Source organism: Cyanistes caeruleus, chromosome 3 (genome assembly GCF_971803275.1).
Source record: "Cyanistes caeruleus chromosome 3, bCyaCae1.hap1.1, whole genome shotgun sequence".
NCBI classification, from domain to species: Eukaryota; Metazoa; Chordata; class Aves; order Passeriformes; family Paridae; genus Cyanistes; species Cyanistes caeruleus.
Window position 1 is genome coordinate 117,462,945 of NC_141703.1, and position 6,000 is coordinate 117,468,944.

General features: G+C 40.0%; 1 pseudogene across 1 annotated transcript in view; it reads right to left on the minus strand.

Moving 5' to 3' along the window:
• The window catches only part of LOC147654502 (receptor expression-enhancing protein 3-like), a 263,532-nt pseudogene extending 258,996 nt beyond the window's left edge, over nt 1-4,536 (minus strand). Inside the window, exon 1 of the transcript XR_015285288.1 lies at nt 4,427-4,536. The product of XR_015285288.1 is annotated as a receptor expression-enhancing protein 3-like (transcript). The remainder of the gene's footprint in view (nt 1-4,426) is intronic.
• Nucleotides 4,537-6,000: the final 1,464 nt, after the last annotated feature.

The following is a 6,000-nucleotide window of genomic DNA, read 5'->3' on the forward strand; positions in this document are numbered from 1 at the left end:
AATTGCCACTAAATTCAAGAAAACGCTCACAAAGTTCTTGAAAGCCCCTCAAAATTCCAGAAAAATGCCACAAAATTCCCTACATCTTCTCAAAACCCAAACAAACTCCTGCAACATCTCACAAAATCTCCAACAATTTCCAAACAATTCAAGAAAAATCCCTCCAAATTCTTCAAGTCTCGTACAAATCCCAGAAAAATCCCACAAAATTCCAGAAACATCCCACAAAATATCCTCAATATCACCAAACATTCTGGAAAAGCCCCTCAAAATTACAGAAAAATGCCACAAAATTCCCTAAATCTGCTCAAAACATTACAAAATTCCACAGACATCTCACAAAATCTCCACCAATTTCAACAAAATCTAAAAAAATTCCCGCAAAATTCTTCAAGTCTCCTCCAAATTCCATAAAATTCATGAGAAATCCTCAAAATTCCACAAAAATCCCATAAAATACCTTCCATCTTCTCAGAACCCAAACAAATTCCTGCAACATCTCACAAAATCTCCACCAATTTCCAAACAATTCAAGAAAAATCCCGCAAAATTCTTCAAGTCTCCTCCAAATACCACAAACATCCCACAAACATCCTACAAACATCCCACAAACATCCCACAAACATCCCACAAAATTCAAGAGAAATCCCACAAAATTCAAAAGAAATCGCACAAAATCCTGTACAAGCCCCACACAATTCCCTAAATCTTCTCAAAACCCAACCACATTCCTGCAACATCCCACAAAATCTCCAACAATTTCCACAAAATTCAAGAAAAATCCCTCCAAATTCTTCAAGTCTCGTACAAATCCCAGAAAGATCCCACAAAATTCCAGAAACATCCCACCAAATCACCTCAATATCACCAAAAATTCTGGAAAAGCCTCACAAAATTGCAGAAAAATGCCACAAAATTCCCTAAACCTTCTCAAAACCCTACCAAATTCCTGCAACATCCCACAAAATCTCCAACAATTTCCACAAAATTCAAGAAAAATCCCTCCAAATTCACTGAATTTCCTCAATATCCCACCAAATTCCAGAACCATCTCACAAAATCTCAACAAATTTCCACAAAATCTAAGAAAATTCCCTCCAAATTCTTCAAGTCTCCTCCAAATCCCACAAAATTCAAGAGAAATCCTCAAAATTCCACAAAAATCCAACAAAATTCCTTCCATCTTCTCAAAACCCAAACAAATTCCTGCAACATCTCACAAAATCTCCACCAATTTCCAAACATTTCAAGAAAAATCCCGCAAAATTCTTCAAGTCTCCTCCAAATACCACAAACATCCTACAAACATCTCACAAACATCCCACAAACATCCCATAAAATTCAATAGAAATCCCACAAAATTCAAGAGAAATCCCACCAAATTCTGTACAAGCCCCACACAATTCCCTAAATCTTCTCAGAACCCAACCACATTCCTGCAACATCCCACAAAATCTCCAACAATTTCCACAAAATTCAAGAAAAATCCCTCCAAATTCACTGAATTCCCTCAATATCCCACCAAATTCCAGAACCATCTCACAAAATCTCAACAAATTTCCACAAAATCTAAGAAAATTCCCTCCAAATTCTTCAAGTCTCCTTCAAATCCCACAAAATTCAAGAGAAATCCTCAAAATCCCACAAAAATCCCACCAAATTCCTGCAACATCTCACAAAATCTCTGGAAATTTCCACAAAATTCAAGAAGACTCTCACAAAATACTTGAAAACTGCTGAAAATTCCACGAAAATCCCACAAAAATCTCTAAATCTTCTCAAAACCCAACCGCATTCCTGCAGCATCTCACAAAATCTCCACCAATATCCAAAAAATTCAAGAAAATTCCCTCCAAATTCTTCAAGTTTCCTCCAAATCCCACAAAATTCAAGAGAAATCCTCAAAATCCCACAAAAATCCCACCAAATTCCAGAACCATCTCACAAAAATTCAACAAATTGCCACTGAATTCAAGAAAACTCTCACAAAGTTCTTGAAAGCCCCTCAAAATTCCAGAAAAATGCCACAAAATTCCCTACATCTTCTCAAAACCCAACCACATTCCTGCAACATCTCACAAAATCTCCACCAATAGCCACAAAATTGAAGAAAAATCCCTCCAAATTCTTCAAGTCTCGTACAAATCCCAGAAAAATCCCACCAAATTCCAGAAACATCCCGCAAAATCTCCTCAATATCACCAAACATTCTGGAAAAGCCCCTCAAAATTACAGAAAAATGCCACAAAATTCCCTAAATCTGCTCAAAACATTACAAAATTCCACAGACATCTCACAAAATCTCCACCAATTTCCACAAAATTCAAGAAAAATCCCGCAAAATTCCTCAAGTCTCCTCCAAATCCCACAAAATTCAAGAGAAATCCTCAAAATTCCACAAAAATCCAACAAAATTCCTTCCATCTTCTCAGAACCCAAACAAACTCCTGCAACATCTCACAAAATCTCCACCAATTTCCAAACAATTCAAGAAAAATCCCGCAAAATTCTTCAAGTCTCCTCCAAATACCACAAACATCCCACAAACATCCCACAAACATCCCACAAACATCCCACAAAATTCAAGAGAAATCCCATAAAATTCAAAAGAAATCGCACAAAATCCTGTACAAGCCCCACACAATTCCCTAAATCTTCTCAAAACCCAACCGCATTCCTGCAGCATCCCACAAAATCTCCAACAATTTCCACAAAATTCAAGAAAAATCTCTCAAAATTCAATGAATTTCCTCAATATCCCACCAAATTCCAGAACCATCTCACAAAATCTCAACAAATTTCCACTAAATTCAAGACAACGCTCACAAAGTTCTTGAAAGCCCCTCAAAATTCCAGAAAAATGCCACAAAATTTCCTACATCTTCTCAAAACATTACAAAATTCCACAGACATCTCACAAAATCTCCACCAATTTCCAGAAAATTCAAGAAAAATCCTGCAAAATTCTTCAAGTCTCCTCCAAATCCCACAAAATTCAAGAGAATTCCTCAAAATTCCACAAAAATCCCACCAAATTCCTGCAACATCTCACAAAATCTCCGGAAATTTCCACAAAATTCAAGAAGACTCTCACAAAATACTTGAAAGCTGCTGAAAATTCCACGAAAATCCCACAAAAATCTCTAAATCTTCTCAAAACCCAACCACATTCCTGCAGCATCTCACAAAATCTCCACCAATATCCAAAAAATTCAAGAAAATTCCCTCCAAATTCTTCAAGTCTCCTCCAAATCCCACAAAATTCAAGACAAATCCTCCAAATCCCACAAAAATCCCACCAAATTCCAGAACCATCTCACAAAATCTCAACAAATTGCCACTGAATTCAAGAAAACTCTCACAAAGTTCTTGAAAGCCCCTCAAAATTCCAGAAAAATGCCACAAAATTCCCTACATCTTCTCAAAACCCAACCACATTCCTGCAACATCCCACAAAATCTCCACCAATATCCAAAAAATTCAAGAAAAATCCCGCAAAATTCTTCAAGTCTCCTACAAATCCCAGAAAAATCCCACAAAATTCCAGAAACATCCCATAAAATCTCCTCAATATCACCAAACATTCTGGAAAAGCCCCTCAAAATTACAGAAAAATGCCACAAAATTCCCTAAATCTGCTCAAAACATTACAAAATTCCACAGACATCTCACAAAATCTCCACCAATTTCCACAAAATTCAAGAAAATTCCCGCAAAATTCTTCAAGTCTGCTCCAAATCCCACAAAATTCAAGAGAAATCCTCAAAATTCAAGAAAAATCCCACAAAATTCCTGCAACATCTCACAAAATCTCCGGAAATTTCCACAAAATTCAAGAAGACTCTCACAAAATACTTGAAAGCTGCTGAAAATTCCACGAAAATCCCACAAAAATCCCTAAATCTTCTCAAAACCCAACCACATTCCTGCAGCATCTCACAAAATCTCCACCAATATCCAAAAAATTCAAGAAAATTCCCTCCAAATTCTTCAAGTCTCCTCCAAATCCCACAAAATTCAAGAGAAATCCTCAAAATCCCACAAAAATCCCACCAAATTCCAGAACCATCTCTCAAAATCTCACACTGCAATTGGCCATTTTCAACGGTGACACTCGGGGTGACCCGTAGGTCCCAAATATCCCCCAGGCCCCCCCTCAGGACCCCCAAACCCCTCCAAACCCGTCCAAATCCCCCCCAGGACCCCCAAATCCCCCTCAAAGCCCCCCAAATCCCCCCCAGGACTCCTCAAATCCCCCCATATCCCCCCAAAATCCCCTCAAACCCCCCCAATCCTCCCTCAAACCCCTCAAACCCCCTCCAGGACCCCTCCCGGTCCCCCAAATCCCCCCCAAATCCCCCCACACCCCCCAGGACCCCCTCAAATCCCCCCAAATCCCCCCAGGCCCCCCCAGACCCTCCCTGACCCCCCGTTTTCCCCGCAGCCCTTCCAGTCGGGCCGGGCCCGGGACGAGGCCCCCGAGCGGGCGAGGCCGAAGGAGCCACCCCCACCCTCCTCTCCCTCGTGGACTGGGCCGGGGGGGGGGGGGGTTCCGGCCTGCGGGGGGCCCTGAGGCTGCCCTCCTTCAAGGTGGGGGTCCGGGGGGGGTCCTGGGGGGATTTGGGAGTTCCTGGGGGAATTTGGGGGGTCCTGGAGGGGTCCTAGGGGAGATTTAGGGGGTTTAGGAGGGATTTCGGGGGATTTTGGGATGATTTTTGTGAATTTTGGGATGATTTTGATGGATTTTGGGGAGATTTTGGCGGATTTTGATGGAGTCTGGGATGATTTTTGGGGGGTTTGGTGGATTTTGGGGCATTTTGGGGTTATTTTGATGGATTTTGGGGCATTTTGGGGTGATCTTTGTGGATTTTGTTGGATTTCGGAATGATTTTGGTGGATTTTGGGGCGATTTTTATGGATTTTGGGGTGAGTTTGGTATGTTTTTGGGTGGATTTTGGTGGATTTTGGGATGATTTTGGTGGATTTCGGAATGATTTTGGTGGATTTTGGGATGATTTTGGTGGATTTTGGGATGATTTTGGTGGATTTTGGGGCGATTTCTTTTGAATTTTGTGGGATTTCTCTTGAATTTTGTGGGATGTTTGTGGGATGTTTGTGGGATGTTTGTGGGATGTTTGTGGCATGTTTGTGGGATGTTTGTGGGATTTGGAGGAGACTTGAAGAATTTTGCCAGATTTTTCTTGAATTTTTTGGAAATTGGTGGAGATTTTGTGAGATGTTGCAGGAATTTGGTTGGGTTTTGAGAAGATTTAGGGAAGTTTGTGGCATTTTTCTGCAATTTTGAAGGGCTTTCAGGAATTTTGCGAGTGTTTTCTTGAATTTAGTGGAAATTTGTTGAGATTTTGTGAGATGGTTCTGGAATTTGGTGGGATTTTTGTGGGATTTTGAGGATTTGTCTTGAATTTTGTGGGATTTGGAAGAGACTTGAAGAATTTGGAGGGAATTTTCTTGAATTTTTTGGATATTGGTGGAGATTTTGTGAGATGCTGCAGGAATGTGGTTGGGTTTTGAGAAGATTTAGGAATTTTTGTGGGATATTCATGGAATTTTCAGCAGCTTTCAAGTATTTTGTGAGAGTCTTCTTGAATTTTGTGGAAATTTCCAGAGATTTTGTGAGATGTTGCAGGAATTTTGTGGGATTTTTGTGGAATTTTGAGGATTTCTCTTGAATTTTGTGGGATTTGGAGGAGACTTGAAGAATTTTGCGGGATTTTTCTTGAATTGTTTGGAAATTGGTGGAGATTTTGTGAGATGTCTGTGGAATTTTGTAATGTTTTGAGCAGATTTAGGGAATTTTGTGGCATTTTTCTGTAATTTTGAGGGGCTTTTCCAGAATGTTTGGTGATATTGAGGAGATTTTGTGGGATGTTTCTGGAATTTTGTGGGATTTTTCTGGGATTTGTACGAGACTTGAAGAATTTGGAGGGATTTTTCTTGAATTGTTTGGAAATTGGTGGAGATTTTGTGAGATGTTGCAGG